Source organism: Thermobia domestica, chromosome 3 (genome assembly GCF_964235325.1).
Source record: "Thermobia domestica chromosome 3, izTheDome1.hap1.1, whole genome shotgun sequence".
Lineage (NCBI taxonomy): Eukaryota > Metazoa > Arthropoda > Insecta > Zygentoma > Lepismatidae > Thermobia > Thermobia domestica.
Window position 1 is genome coordinate 335,646,401 of NC_137456.1, and position 17,598 is coordinate 335,663,998.

Consider the following 17,598-nt stretch of genomic DNA (forward strand, 5'->3'; position numbering starts at 1 on the left):
CACGTACTTCCTATCCACTTCTAGATGATGCACTACCTCTTCCCGACGATACTGCTAAAGCCAACGCTTTTGCCACCTACCTCCAGGAAATATTCACTCCTTCTGCACCAGATCCAGTATTTCGCCGACATCCCACTGACACTTTAGATCTTTCGTCACCCGATCTTCAACCTCACCCCGATCATCCATTACCTCTTCACAATCCACTTACAGCTCCTATCACCGTTTCTGATATCCAGCAGACCATCTCCCGAAAGAAGAACACTGCTCCTGGGATAGACAAAATCACCTACCGCCACATCAAGGAAGGTCCATATGTCTTGCTTTACCTTCTCTCTATCATTTTTACTTTCATTCTTCGCACTGGCTTCTATCCTCTACCTTGGAAAACTTCTACTACCTTAATGTTTCTCAAACCTGGCAAACCCCCACAATCTGTCTCTTCATACCGCCCTATCCAACTCACCCTTGTGTTTAGCAAGATTCTCGAACGTATCCTCGTCACTCGCCTTCACACCCATCTTTCAGCATATAATTTACTCCCTCTCCATCAAGCAGGTTTTCGTCCTTCATTTAGCATTTCCGATCAACTCCTCCGCCTTACTACTTTCATCACTAATCAGTTTAACACATCCAAACCTTCCTGCCTCATCTTATTTGACCTCGAGAAAGCTTTTGATAAAGTCTGGCATCTTGGCCTCCTCTATAAACTTTTCTCCTTTCACCTGCCCTACTGTTATATTCTCCTCATCTATCAATTTCTCTCCTGCAGACTTAGCTATATATCAATTAATAATCACCTTTCCTATCCTATCTTCCTTCATTCCGGAGTCCCCCAAGGATCAGCCCTATCCCCCCTGCTCTACCTACTATATGTCGCAGACTTTCCTACACTACCCCCGAACGTTACCCTCTTTCAATATGCAGACGACACTGCCTTTTTAGCCACAGGGAATACGATTCAACGCATTAATTCTTCTCTCCAACCTGCCATAGATTCCTTTCTTTCTTGGTGTCAGCCGTGGCGTCTTACCATCAATGCCGCTAAAACGCAAGCGATTATTTTCTTACCACCTGGAAAGCGCTCCCGTGTTCATCGCAATCCTACCAATCTCCATCTCCGAATATCCCATACTCCTGTCACTATCAGCAAAACAGTCACGTATTTAGGCATTACTTTCGACCAACATCTTAAATGGACTCCATACCTCAAGTACATCTGTACCAAGGCTTACTCACGCCTTAACCTTCTTCGCCGCCTTACGGGCACTACTTGGGGTCTTTCTGTTGTCACTCTTCTTAATACTTATAAATCCTTCCTCCGACCAGTCCTTACCTACGGCTTTACAGCTTGGATCGACGCTCCCTCTTCTTTCTATAAACGCCTTCAAATTCTAGAACGCCACGCACTCCGACTTGCCTTTCGTATCCGTCTTCCCAGCCCTACTCGAGATCTGTATGACCGTACTCCATTTCCACATATTCTCTACCACCTTGAAACACTCCGCCTACGCTATATTTCTCAACGCTTCCAGAACCACCACCCCTTACTTTTTGACACCATGCACGCCGACGCCACTTTCCCAAAACGAGAACTCCTTCGTCATACACCGTTGTCTCTGCTTTTCTCACTGTATCAATATTCACTGCCACCTGACAGCATTGATCTTCCTCTCGTTTCCGATTTCATCACTCATCTCGATTCACCTTACATTTTCCCATCTACTGCACAGTAGTCCTACTGTCTCAACAGGCCTCCCACTGTCTTCATCACGATCCAGAGTAGCCCTGGATCAGAAGATAATCAGCATTTGTCCAACTAACCAAATACCTTGTGTTGTGACGTCTTCTGCACTTCATCCTCATCTCATCATCACCTAATAGTATGATCATGGTTAAAGGCCATGATGTCCTGCAGCTCCTCCAGTCAGTACCAGAGCTGAAAATTGATGCTTCCCCCCTAATGTTATTATGATTTTGAAATAAAATAAAGATTTAATAAATAAATTAAACCTCACTTAACCCATCTATCTTTCTCCTCACCCGAGATTTCCTTAATTCCTCATCCCCTAATAAAGGGTATGACCCTTTGGGCGGGGCTAGTCGTGCGCGGCTAGCAAAAAAAAAAAAAAAAAAATCGCTTTTCATAGATGGACGGTTTTCAGAGAAGTTATAACTTTTTGGAAGGAGTGCTGGTTGTAGTCATTTCGGTTGTTCCCAGCTCTTCTTAAAGCTCACGATAGGGTGTCAACATTGACATAAGTACTGATGGGCCGAATCGAATTCTTTAGCGAATCGAGTTGAGTTGAGTTGATTTTAGTTTAGCGTCCCTTTCAGCAGCGAGGCTATATGAGACGTGGACCTACTGATTAACGTGGAATCCGAACCACATGAGCTTCTGCCGGGAATCGAACCCGGGTCTCCCACGCCAAAGGCGCGTATGCTAACCGCTTAGCCACGGAGGAGCTCTTTAGCGAATCGAATACTTTAAAAACGAATCGAGTTCAAATTCGAATACTACGAATACACCCTATTATATATATATATATATATATATATATATATATATATATATATATATATATATATATATATATATATATGTGTGTGTGTGTGTGTGTGTGTGTCACCAATTAATATTGCACATTCTTAATCATCTTAAGGGATTTATGGGGAAATGATTGAAGAAATCTCAATAAATTATTTGTATTCAAACGTTTTCATGGTAGCTTGTGTACACATACACACAGTTGTTTATTATTGCTTCGCGATTCTTTATCAGTTTTCACAGCTGACTGGCTAAATAGTTAGAAAGTAGATGTAACAATATTTGCTGAATTTATTAAAGACAAGATGAGGTTGAAACCAGCTTTTCACTACAAGCTCTCATCTCACACTGAACCAGTGTTGTCAGATTCATAATAACAAATTTCCCGCTCAAACCCCTGAAATTTCCCGATCGCTCGCAAAATTTCCCGCCAAGGAAGAATATCAATAATTAATTTAATTAATAATAAATTATGAAATTATTAATATAATGATTAATTAATTAAAGTTAAAATCAAATAGCTATGAGCAATCAATCAGAAGTACATCTTTTCCTGCGGAAGGAGAAATTTATCATAGGGCTATTCTTCTGTTTTCTAACTGTAGTTTATTTGGTATAGTGAGAAATATACATTTTGTGTGTGTGTGTGTGTGTGTGTGTGTGTGTGTGTGTGTGTGTGTGTGTGTGTGTGTGTGTGTGTGTGTGTGTGTGTGTGTGTGTGTGTTCTACTTCCAAGCATATTCTATCTTCCTACCCCTCACTTCAACTTAACATTCCATTAATATATAGTAAGAGAGGGGTCCTCCCTTCTTTCTTTTTGCAGAAAATGGATATTGGCGCGATTAACATTCAGTTCCATTTGGTTCGGTTTATAAACCTCTCTTGCTGTTCTGGTTCTCTTGATCTTCAAAGACGCTTCCAATCTATGTATTATTCCAAGTAATGAGAGATAAAGACAAGGAGTGAGAAAGAGATGACATAAAAAGGAAGAAAAGTTGACAGAATTTCCCGTTTTCAACCAGAATTTCCCACATTCCCGCCAATGTTAAAAATTTCCCGTTTTGCGGGAAATTTCCCGCCATCTGACAACACTGCACTGAACTCGGATTCGGGCAGCTGGACTCAGAAGAACTCGATGAATTCGAATTCACGGAAAGAAATGGGGCCGAGGAAGAGGGTTCTTTCACGCGCGCAGTGGATTGGTTGGATGTTGAACTGTTGTTTCTTGTGCTGCACGAGAGTGAACCTTGCTGCCTTGGCAATAAGGGATAATTTTGCAAACAGTAGGAGACGTTGACAAGTAGGTCAAGGCGGATGGGAACACATGAATGAACCAAGTTCTTACTTCTGCTAGGCACCGCGCTTATTGTATTCGGTGTATTCGATTCAAGAAGCGAATTCTTTACCCGAATTCGCAGTCTTACGCTGGCGCAACGGGAGTATTACCAACGATAGATAAATTACAAAAGATAAAGTATAAGCCAAGAACAGTTCTTTAATTTCTCAATAAAAAGAGAGATCAATCACTGCGAAAGATTAGCATTAGGATTTAGATTTCTGGGCTTTCGGCATCTAAGGCCATTTAGCCCTTCACGATTTGAGGGATGACGTCCCTCGGCGAGCACACAATCCGGGGAAAGCGAAGGAAGAAAGGATTGGGGAAGGAAGGAAGCGGCCTGGGACCTATAAGTTAGGTATCACCCCGGCATTTGCCTGGTGTGAATGGAGAAATCCCAGGAAAACCTCAACGAGTACTTGTAGCTAAACGAAATGTAGAAAAGGTAAATTAAATAAACAAAAAAAAAAAATAAAAACTTAATTAGTAACACCGTAAGATGAATCGAAAAACACCATGCTTGACAGCGCATGCTCGAAATGTATAGTCAGTGACAAAAGTTCTTTCTCTTTTAAACATCCTCTTGCGAATAACTTTGGAATGGATTTGAGTACAGCTTTCACTATATTAGAGAGGGCGTGATTTTCTGCAAATTACAAAAAAACTGTACTCAAATTAGTCAATTCGTTCGAAACTTATAAACAAAAGAAATTTCACCGAAGGGAAAGAACTTTTGTACATCTGGACGCTAGTGTCACTGATAGGAGAAAAACATAATAAAAATATGTATGTTTCAACCAGATGAAATAAAAGTGATTTACATTATTTTGAAATCATTTATGCCAATTTAAAACTAGTCCATATAGCCTACTGTATTAAGTTCCATTTAGCTACATTGTTATAAAAATAGCAAAAATATTATCTTTGTAATCATATTCTCGGCATTTAAAAAAAAAAAATATTTCCTTACTAAAGCTTATAACCTCGGCCTCAGCCCGTCAAGTCTGATAGATTATGTCCTTCGGCGATTACTCTTTCCGGAATAGGGATGAGAAAGGCAGCAGTCTGAGCGTTTGTGAGATAATCACACTGGTGCAAATCTCGAGTGATGTCCTTCGGTGTGTGGTACATGTCCCCCCCCCCCAAATCTTGGAACTGTGGGGCTGTTCCCCAATAATCCGATTTGAAATGTTTTTTTTTGGGGGGGGGGTAATTTGTACCCAACTGCCACAAAGGACAGTGAGATGAAATTAATGAATCTCGCTTGTTTTATTTTTAGAAAAGAATCGTATTCTTTAATATTTCAAACTGAACTTCGTGTCCTGGCGTATTTAGGTCGCATCAATCTGTATTAATTCCGCTCCCGCTACTTGGACACAAATTGCAATAAGTGGCAATGGAGGATATGCCTCATGCTGGAAAATTGTCTCAGCTGTAGATACGGGCTCAAATCCCGGGGGAATGGGGGACCTTCCCCCAATATTGGAACTGGGGGACTTCCCCAATAACATCTCTGTTTCCCTTATCCTCCACAGCATTGTTTTCCAACTTCATAAATATTTTGAACATCGCTTAAAAAAAAGATTATAGGAACGGTCTTATGGGGAGAGTAAGAGAAAGATAGAAAGAGGGGTCCCAAGAATTAGAAAAACATTTCTAGGGGACCCAAATACGCGTATTAATGCTCGCTCCCAAGAAAAAATCTAAGTTACGGCGCTGGCTAAATATATAATGAATTTATATAAAATACAAACAGCGTAAGAGTCGGTAAAATTACTGTACAAGAGAAAGAGCAAGGAGCAATGTATATGTGTGTAACATTTTGTTTGTCGGATTCTTCTGCATGGAGTACGGCCCGGACCAAGGTTCGGCCTGGACTAGTGTATTCGGTGTATTCGATTCAAGAAGCGAATTCTTCACCCGAATTCGCGCTCTTGCGCAGGCGCAACAGGAACAATGTTGCCAACGATAGCTGCACGAAAAGGAAAGAAAGAAAAGACTAAAGCGAAGTCAGAAATTATTTGTTATTGTATGTTTGCGATCGTTTCTTTCGTTTTTGTATTTTAAACTAATGAGGTCTAGGAACCCTGTAAAAGAATAAAAGTCATCATTTCTTGTAGCTGAATTAAGATGTGGGATAAAATAGATAACCTAAAATATGACTGAATTGGTAACACTGCAGATAAATTCGAATACTAAAGTATCCAAGTCTTCTCTGTCTGCTTTGCAGCTTGCTTGCGTTACAGTCAACTTTAGCAGTGGAAGTCTGTTGCTTTTTCGGGCTGGAGGCAAGGAAATGAGATAACCGTGTAATTCTTTGTTATTTGTGATATTCTCATTATGCGTGGTACGGAATATTAAACAACAGCTTTTCTTCCGAAAATAAATTGTGAAAGAATTAGTACAGCACAAAGTAACAAAAGTAAATACAAAAAGAATTCGAATTCTTTTTCGTAGTACTCGCGGTATCCGAATTCTTAGGTGAATCGAATGAATCGAATTCGCTTTATTCGATTCGGCCCATCACTAGACATAAGTGATGGGAATTCTGATTCATTTTTGGTATTCGATTCCTTTGGATTCGTTGAGTTAAAGGAATCATATAAAGTAACGACTATTTTCGTTACTTTGATTACAAGGACTCATGTGTCCCTCTGAATCCCTGTACTCAGTTGCCTTTTGGGTTTCTTTCCCTCAGTTCTGATTACCCGTACTCAAACACGTTTTCAAAAGCTTGTTCATCGTTTTCGTCAATGTATTCAGTTTGGCTTCATAGTAGTTCGCATATCTTCGGCACCATACTATTCATAAAGCAATCAAGTACAATTTTGCTTCGGGTGAGCGAAAGGAACAAACGGAAAGTATATGCTGCTGAAGTCGTCTGCTGTGAATTTTAGTGGGCGCTGCCATATTGGTTACAAACAACCTGTTGCTAAGGCAGACTCAATAGCGTTGTATGTGGCAGCTGTGAGTCTTGTTAAAGACGAACTTAAAATCATGAATAAAAGGCTACATTTTCACGAATAGCAGTGAATATATTTACTTTATACGTATAGGAAGGCTATATTTATCATAATATGAAACAAAATTACTCCACATTTTAATTCCTTCAATCGCCAGTAACTGCTGGACAACAAGTGAGTGAGGATCCCAAGCATGTACATGAGCGCCCCTTAATAATAATTTTAGATTGAGTTTAATTAAAATTATTGAAAATTGTTATGCTATATACTTCTGTCATATTGTTTGTTTAGCTTCAGTGAAAATGTTTAATATGGAAGAAACTTGATTTTTATAAAATCAGTAATCCGATATTCGGAACAAAGGAGTACAGCGCTAGAATAACCAATGCATTTTAAAGCATACAATTACGAATTCATAATCCCAGAAACTTAGCATCTTCGTGGAAATAATTTCCTAATTTATTCTTCATTCTTTTGTTAGAAGGTGTCCATTCTTTGCTTGGCACTGGTAAAGTTGAAATGCATCACCAGAAATAATTAAATAATTTAAAAGGTATAACTCTCTAACTATCCTATATAATGTCCTAATGTTATCTGAATTATTTTCTTTGCGTCTACCACAAACAACGTACAGATTTGTAACATACCAGCATATACATGTATCAAAATTCATAAGGAGAACACGTATCAACTTACGCTGAATGGTCACTTCACGTAACACTACATCTATGATGATTAAGGGCAGCTTGAAGCTCGAGCGAATGTAACGATGCATCTGTAGGGAGCAGGCGGATCAGTGAAGTTGGGTATGCGTGAAAGAAAGACAGGTACGAAAAGCCTACAATAGCCAGGGCTAGCAATCACTAAAGTGGATTTGCATTTCAATTTCTTAGTAACCATGGTACATTTTTAACTAACGCTGTTTCTATGTTCTTCCTCTATATAAATAATTTTCTTGCACAGAAGTATTTTCGTGGATTAGACAAATTTTATACATAAATTTTCAAATAATGATCTCGTATTTTTCATGCGTTCTTAGCGTAGATCGATAGGATGGAGCAATTATATTTTATGTCAAACGGAATGAGACAAATTAAAAAGTCTGGCTTAAACTTTACTATATTGCCTGTACTATACTCTTACCGAATTTCATATGTGGTAAGGTACGGTTAGGTTAGCTTGTGATTACTTAAATGAGGTTGTCTTACATATATGCCGATTTACCAATTTTAAAATCATCCATTGCCTGCAAATCTCAATTGTATCAAGGGTTTCAAATTTTTACACATATGTGTAATCACAAACGTATAATTGTTATCAACTTACCCTGGTGAGGATCAGAAAGAGCGGAGACAGGCAGGCAAGTACACACTCCATGCTAGGGCAGGCACCGTTCGAAGGTTATATTATGACTTTAAACGTGTGATTCAATTATCAGTTCACTAAGAAACGATTTTACAGTGTTCTGAGTATTAATATATATTAAAAAGCAAAATTAGCCTAAAAATGTCACAAGCAAGCAAACAAGAAAAGATAGAGCAAGGGAGCTTTGTTAAAAATGTGTGTATTTTAATTTCTTTCCGGCAGAATATGCAAGGAGAGAAAGTGTTCTTCAAAAATATTGAGATAAATCTGTTCGCCCAATAAGTAATTAATCATTATATCGCTTGTTGTAGAGTGTGGCATTGTTTTTGTTTCTCTTTAATATGTTATATAGTACAATATTTTTATTTTCATTCTTGGGAAAACAAAAAGCGTTGCATGTACCTCTTAAACTGTTATGGTTATATCGAAAAACGAAACAAATCATTTTCATAGGCGAGTACCATGTAAACTTCTTCATATAGTCCGCTCAAAGCTGGTTTGTTTGTAACCAGCTAGCTGAACAGAAAGCGGAAATGACGTTTACTTCACCAGCGTATATTTTTAGGCAACTGACTTTAAAAGAAAATAGCACCTCCCGCTTCATCCTTTTTAGAGGGAGTGACACCAGCGAGCGGTGGAAAATAGTTATTTTCATTTTTCCTTCCTTAATGAACATCCAACGTAGTACTGCCATAAATTTGATAGTACTATTGTGAACAACTGTGGAGCTGCTAAATAAGACAAAGAATGAAGGGCTGTGTTTCACTGTATTTTAATATACTTTTTTCTTTAAAAACTAGTGTTGGTTATTTACATGAATTTGAAGTGAATTATCCTTCGAAAGTAAGGAAATATTGGGAAAATAGAATCAAATTTGAGATAACAAAATGTAGAACGCAAAACTTTCTGGGCTCCACTATAAATCAAGCCTTTACAAACAACAGCTACAAGCAGTGTGCGGACTGCTTGGAGAATACCTTGGAATTCCTCCCCCGGAAGAATTGAAATCTTCCGTGACTAAATAGAACTTGGGTTCTGTCCTCCCTAAATAAATTAATTAGCATACTGACTACAAGTGACAAATTCGACAAGGTTCAAAAATTTAAGGTACCGGTACAGGGGCGTCATTTAGGGGGCAGGGAGGGGAATTCCCCCCCTGAGTTTGACATTTATATAGATTTTATGAATGGAATAGTAGTAAGTCAGTGAAAACCGCGAAATTTTACTTATATCAGGGTGTCTTCCCCCCCCCCCCAAGCCAAATCTGAAATGACGCTACTGTACCGGTACTTTTTGCGCAAGCATTGTAAGAGTGGCCTCGCATAGCATAGTCGCTAACACTCTCTCGCCTTTGGTGCGAGCGGTCCCGGGTTCTATTCCCGATGGGGATACTCGGTAGAAAAAGTAAAATCTTTCTGAGGCCAGCCATCCTGATTGGATTTTCCTGTTTCTTCCTCATTCACACCAGACAAATTCCGGGATGGTACCCAATATATAGTTCCTAGGACGCTTAATTCCTTCCCCTTCCCTCGGTTAGCCGAGGACGTCATCCCTCGTACGTGACGGGCTAACGTAGCCATCCATGCTGAAAGCCCAGAATCCTATAATCCTAAGGATGAAATAGAATCTTTGAGAGCAGGTAATACGTCGAATCTGATAACATTTTAACGTTTTTGTCTTTTGTCTCTTAGTTTGTCAAGAATGAAAGCAACTACTGGAATGTGAATAACCATAATCATAGATAATGTTGTTATGCACCAGAAAAGATGCATAAAAGCAAGCATTAGCGTTGATATCTGTTGACATTTGCAGTGTTACCACAAATTACGATTCAAACAATCTATGTGAAGAAAGGGACTAGATCAATGAATTTAACGGCATTAAATGAGAAATTGTTATCTTTGAGGTATTTTTAAATATTATATCTACTTAATTCTAATAATTGTATTTCAAAACGATTTTGCTTATTACAAACGCAATAAAAGTACGAGACAATTAGAACACAGCCGTATATTTGACAATTAGAACACAGCCGTATAAGGATTCAAATTGAATTGGAGCTGCTCAAAATGGCAACAGATGGAGACATTATGTTTCTGCTGCTGTGAACTATCTGGTCCCTTAAGCCATAGCCGGAGAGGGGGCTAGCGTGTAGTTAGCCTCCTGCTAAATATAGCTTATATTTATGTTACTAAAGCTGATCAAACGTTAAAAATTGGTGATCAAATGATTGACAAACGTTGATCAAATGATTGACATAAGAAAAAGTCGAATCGGCGGTGTAGGAGGACTGACCCCTATTTTCTAACCATTATTTCTCTGTTAGTGAAGTTGATCAAACGTTGAAAATCGTTGATCAAACCTGATCGAACAATTGGCACAGGGGCGTCATTTAGGGGGGAGGCAGGGAGAGGCATTTGCCCAACCCTTAGTTTGAGATTTATATAGATTTTACCAATAGAATAGTAGTAAGTCAGTGAAAAACGCGAAATTTTACATATATCAAGAGGTCTTGCCCCCCAAGCCAAATTTGAAATGACGCTACTGCATTGGCATCGAAAAATTCAGAATCAGGCGTGAAGGGGGACTAGCATGTAGTTAGTCCCCCCTACTAAATATAGTTATATTTATGTTAGTAAAACTGATCAAACCGTAAAAATTGTTGAGCATACCTGATGACACGATTGACATAAAAATAATTTTATTTTTATTTTATTTTATTTTATTTATTTATTTATTTTTTTTTGTAAGGGGGGTGCTAACTGCACGCAGGTGATTGCAATCTTCCAAAGTCCCCCAAATTCTGTTTTTATATGCAAATATGTAAGAAAGACTGCCAGTGTAAATAGTTGTAAATACATTTAAAAACAATTTGTATATAACTAGAGAATAGACGGCACCACACTTTTTTTTATTACCTTGTTGTTTGTTCGCTTGTATGGTTAAAGCCGTGGATTCTGACCGCTGGATGTTAAAAGTTGCCGTGCCGTGAGAAAGGGAAGGGAAACAGTTTAGCTTCGTCGTCCTGTTTACGAAGCGTGCATAAGGGTGAAGAGGAGAGACCACTCAACAAGCAGAAGAATCAAGCAATGAAGTTTTTTTTTCTTAACTTATGCGCACTATAATAGCCAGGGATGTATTTGTAGCCAGGGAAGCTCGGGAATTTCCCCCCTTCTAAGTTTTGGTTTCCCTGTCTCTAGGTTTAATTTAATCTTCCCTGCCTGGGAAGATATTTTACACCTTTCTTAGGCTATACAATCTGTTTGGAAGTACAATAATTCAACTCCATATTTTAGTAACAATTCTTTACTTTTTAGTATATTTATTGTCGCGAGCTATGCTGGTCTTGTTTATAGAATTGTTTCCCGAAGAAAAATCTTGCAGCTGATACCACTGATTATCATACTTCATCTGAGTAGCACAATAATAATAATAATAATAATAATAATAATAATAATAATAATAATAATAATAATAATAATAATAATAATAATAATAATAATAATAATAATATTTTCAGTTATTAGTGAGCAGTCACTGCAGTTGTGAATTGGTAGTTCTTCGTTGACAAGCACCTTGAAAAGAACATAAGAAAATGGATATTAGACTATATTTTAGTAAAGGAAAAGCTCCTGACGATTAAAAGGCAAGTAATTCCGGTACACAAAGAAAGAGGCTCTCTTGTTAATTGTGAATGAAATTGGTGTTGAAAAGACAACTGAGATATTTAGAACTGTCTATGTTATTGCCCAAAATCGTCTGTCGTTTACCGTGCATCTTATTAAATAGTAAGAAATAAATGGAATGAACCTCGAACAAGTTCTCTACTCTAATGTTACGTGTTCAAATATTATTGACTTTGTAGCTACAGAAATGAACGAAAAATGACCCAGTATCTTGCGAATTCCTATGAACACTTCGCGCTAATGATGGACGAATCCTCCACTGTGTCTCATAAACCTGTTCCCATTGTGTATATTCGTACTGTAGTTAATCAGGTGTGTAGCAATATATTTTTAGGTTTATTTGAGTTATAGGTATAACAGACAGAGGGGTTTGTGATTCCATAGTTAAAATATGTGAAAGTATGAATCTTTCCAAAATGATATTACGGGAAAGACTTATAGCAGTTTGTATTGATGGCGCAAATAACATGCAAGGCGAAATAATGGTGCCGTTTCTTTACTCCAGCGAGAATTAGATACCAATTTATTCGTGTTCCACTGCATGAGTCATAAGCTGGTATTGGCTGTTCACAACGTTGTAAATACGATTTCAGATATGGTTCATTTTTAAAGCCTTGTAGAGCGATTGCACAGTGTTTACTCAATGTCCCCGAAGAACAGGAGAGAAATCGAATTAATATCACGAGAACTAAGTATTCGCTTCTATAATATTACTAAAGTTTTTGATGTACGGTGATTAGGCTCTTCATACCGTTCAGTAGAAGCATTGCGGAAGTCCTACCCTGCGATAGTGGAACACTTTCGAGAAGCTACTACAAACTTGTAAAGAAGCTTTTAGCAGCGTGCAATATTTTCAGATCTGTACGTAAAACTCACTAAGTGGGATTTTATTTATGAAATTTCCATGATCCGAGATGCGCTGGAACCGTTACATATCCTTAACCTGTTTCTACAAGAAAGGTCTGCATCCCTTGTACAGGTAATAAGCAAAATTGAAAAACTGTAAATGTTCTGGAAGAAAAAGGCTGCATGTCCATGGAACAATTACGTCAGTTTGAAGAAACTGGTCAGTTTTGTGGAGTTTCACTGGCAAAACCCTTAGACAATGCTCTTGTGAAGTACCAGAAAATAAGATTGCAAGGGTCTAGTAGATAACATACGCTCGAAACATTCAGTGGGGCCGAGGTTTTGCTACAATCCAATTGGCGAGAATAATTGTCTGCAAGAAAGTTAAACGGTGACAAAGAAGTAATGCAAATTTCGAAAATAAAATATAATAAAAAATAAAAGAATTACAATATTCCTCTAATGATTCAGCCAAAATTCTGCAGGAACTTCGAGAGCATAAGATGAAACCTAATATTGGCCCAAATCTACAAAATTTTACCATGGAAATCAGTATTCTTCCAGTTTCTTCTGTAGAGTGTGAGAGAGGCTTTTCCAACTTAAACTTCCAGCATACTGATACTAGAAAGCATTTATCTGTAAAAACCCTCGAATTTATTCTTTTCATAAACGTTAGTGAACCAGATATTACCTCGTTCAATGCCATCAGCTGGATAAAAAATGAACATCATCACATCATGCTACTACCAACAAACCAACTAGGTAAAAGACGGTATCTGATGTAAAACAATCTCGTATTGCTACACTATTCTAATGAGAGGTACGGTGTGACAGTATTGTTAATTTCTAAAGACAGTGTTAGATAATGCCATAAATCATGCTTCAGCTTAACCCTGTCTTTGTTCAATTCTGGATACATTTTAATGCCAGTATGTTTTGTTGGCCAGAAGTTTACTTTTAGCAGAACATTGATAGGTGCACACACCCCTGAATCTAATTTTAAGGAGCAAAATGGTACTAAAACTTATTTATGATAATGAAGAATGACATTTAGTAGCGTCTTTCCCCTTCTATTTAATAAAATTAGGCTCAAGTATATGTGCACCTATCACTGTTTTGCCCAAAGTAAACTCTTAGCTTTTGTTGTATTTATTGTTCGGGCGGGGAATTTGATCTTTAAGGACCAAATTAGAACAAACTAAAGAATTAATTGTCATAGCAAAATCGTTTTACGTAGGAGTGTGACACTTGTTATGACAAGGTGTGCAGATTGCAATGCAAATATTGGGCTTTTACTGGATGCTCTACACTTGTCCTCAGCAGTAGGACAAAAAGAGTAAGGTAACTAACGCATGCAATCTAATCTATCCAAACGCATGCAATCTAACCAAATCTTATCTAACGTACCTATCCGTATTCATCATAAAATTGTTTTTTAAAAAGTTTTAAAAATGATGAACTTTGGGGTCTCATATCAAATTAGTACCATAATTTCAAAGTAGGTAGGTTTAAAAATAACGTTGTCCCAACCCCACTTTAAAGTTGTTCTGTTATACAGAACATGATCTTGCATAAATAGTCCCCCCTTCTACAAAATCAACAAATAAATCACTGATAATAGCCATATGCTTCCAACGTGTCTTGTCTGTTTCGTGTGAGTATTCCTTACTAAATCTTGTCAATCTCTCCAATGCAGACGCGAATTGATTCCAGGAATCATATGTCTAACTTTAAATCTGAATCCAAATGAATACTTTGAGTCCTTGGATTCAAAAGATTCCGAAGTGAATCCGAGTCCTTTGAGTTGTTTTGAGTATTCGTTCCTTTGAGTACTCAAGAAGAGTCGTTACTTTGTAACGACTCCGCAAGTAACGACCCATCACTAATTGACAATATACCTGAATCATATGCCAATATCATTCTCTCTAAGAGAATGTGTCCTTAAGAAATGGGAAATCAGTCTTAATTGCCAAATTTCATCCACACTGTTAAAGTAGTGGTTTAACAATAGAGTACGTACTGACTTTTTGAAACTTTCATGTTTGATGAAAGACTTAATTTGATTACACAAAGAGTTAAAGAGTTGTACTCCTTTGTCGGCAATTATTTTTGAAAACGAAGTGGTGTTATGAACGAGGAACTTAGAGATGTGAAGGAACTTCGTTCTGGTATTATATCCATGTTTATCTGACTTCTTTTCGAGCAGTTCTTCTCTTTCTTTCAACCATAAGTAATGTTTCGTATGTATACAATGTAGGAAGTGGAAGAATATTTAATTCTTTGAATAGCGTTCTGCAAGAAGTAGAAAATAAAGTATTAGTGACTATTCTTGTCACCTTCTTTTGGAGTATAAAAATTTTCTTAAATTCACTGGACGAACCCCAAAAGGCTTTCCATATCTGATTTTGCTGCGGAACAGTGCACGGTAAGCTGTTATTACTCCTTTTCTGCTTAAAATGGAAACAAGTTACGTTATTAGGAATATTACAGAGAATAACTCATGTCATAATTTTGCAATGTGTTCAGACCAGGACAAATTATTATCTATCAGAAGACCAAGAAACTTGACCGTTTCGGTTGGCTTTGTTATTTTTTCGTCTGTTCGAAGTACTGGGTATGTTGTGAATTTAGCGTGGTTAGAATGAAAGTATAAGCAGGATATTTTGTCAGAGTTTAGAAACAGTTTATTGTTTGCAAACCAGGAAAAAATCTGCGACATTCTGTTATCTATTTTCTTTTGGATGGTTCTGATTTTATAATGATGTTTGTATCGTCTACATTTAAAATAAATTTGGCCTCTCTAAGTTGGTCTGGCAGATCATTTATGTAGAGAAGAAACAGTATAGGTCTTAAAATTGATCGTTGTGGAAAACCTACGTTGATGTATTCATGTTTTGATTTGTGCTTACCCATATTTCAAGTCTTTGTTTAAGTAGAATACTTCTACAATTTGTATTTGTTCGAGAGATAGGATTCTATCTACGATAATGGAATACCCCTGATCAGGGCCGGTGCGAGGGGCGGTCGAGCCGTGCCACCGCCCAGGGCGGCAAGCCTAATGGGCGGCAAAAATTGAAAAGGAAAAGAATACGATCAAAATATAATACTTCGTAATGGGCCCACATGCAAAAATAAAACTGTGTTCATCTGAGAATATAATTGAACTTACTTCACTCACTTTTAGGAAAATACTCACTCAGGGAATTCGGAGCATTTTTTCTCATTTTCAATTATCAAACAGGTATAGTTCAATATTTCCCTTGCAGCGACGTAGATAAGATTTTCAGCTAGGGTGAATAAGATTATCAAGGTATATTTTATGTTTTTCTATTCAACAATGTTCTAACGCTCCACTCCAAGTATGCAAAAGGTACATCCCCACTTGAGATCCATGGGAGGACCAAATAAATACCACCATTACTTAGAAAAAGATGTCCGAACTAGAATCATTCAGATTCTTAGTGAACAAATAAAAAGTAAAATACTGTCTTTGTTGAGAGTTGCAAAATATTATGGTATAATACTAGACTGTACGCCAGATATTTCTGGTACTGAGCAAATTACAATAATCGTTCATGTACAAATTACATACAGTAATGGAGAATGCCCTGTAAAAATTTGAGATCACTTTCTTGGTTTCGTGGCGGTAACAGACACCACTAGTCTAGGACTGACAGAGCTAATAATTAAACATATAAAGGAAATTAACATTCCTATCGAAGACATAAGGGGCCAAGGATATGACAATGTTTCCAATATGAAAAGCAAACATTCAGATATTCAGAAGAGAATTTTAGAAATAAATTCCCGCGTCTTCTATGTTCTTTGCAATAGCCATTCACTAAATTTTGTCGTTAATGATGCAGCCACAACATTTCAATACGCCGTTCCATTTTTTGTATAGCTAAAAAAGTTTGATTTTTTTTCTGCATCGGTTCAACATTGGGCTATACTAAAGGAATATATTAGCTATACTCATAATCTCACTTTAAAACCATTGAGCACCACAAGATGCGAGAGCCGAATTGATGCTCCGACTCCATTCAGATACGAGTCCCTCGTATCAAACAGGGAAAGTTTATGATGCCTTATTTCAAATAAGTAATGGCAATAGAACAGATAGAATGGTCGCCGTCGATGCTCTGTGTATAGCAAACCAGCTGCATAACTTCCCTTTCCTTTACCCACTAGTTATTTGGCATGATTTTTTACTCCATATGAACACAGTAATTAAAAGTCTCCAAAGCATTGATTCTCGTGTGTTGGATGCAGTTGGGGTTTCTTGACAATATATCTGAATACTTTGAGAGGAGCAGAAATGTTGCAAAGTTTCAATCTTATTTAGTTCATATGATGGAGTTGTCATCAGCATTAGACATGGATGACCCGCGGATAGGTAATACAGTGCAAGCTCGAAGTCGAAAGAGGAAGAGACAATTTCAGTACGAGGCAGAGGATGAAGCTATTGAAGATCCAGAAAAAAGATACAAGAGCGATTTTTATTACAAAGTTCTAGACGTGATTGTGTTAGCTTTAAGAGAAAACTTAAACATTACATCGAGTATTTCTATTTTCATTACGATATAAGTAATCTTAAAGATATATCACCTGAACTTTTGTCTGAAAAGGTACTAAACTTGCCGGCATTTTAACACACGAAGAATCGAAAGATATTAACTCCAGTGATTTGAAAGACGAACTAAAAGTGTTATCCGCTATAGTTCAACGTAAAAGTTCAACAAAAGAAACTTTAAGGAACATGACTCTACTCCCAATGTTAGTGTTGCACTTAGGATTTTGTTAACCTTACCGGTAACCGTGGCAAGTGGAGAAAGAAGCATTTCGAAACTTAAG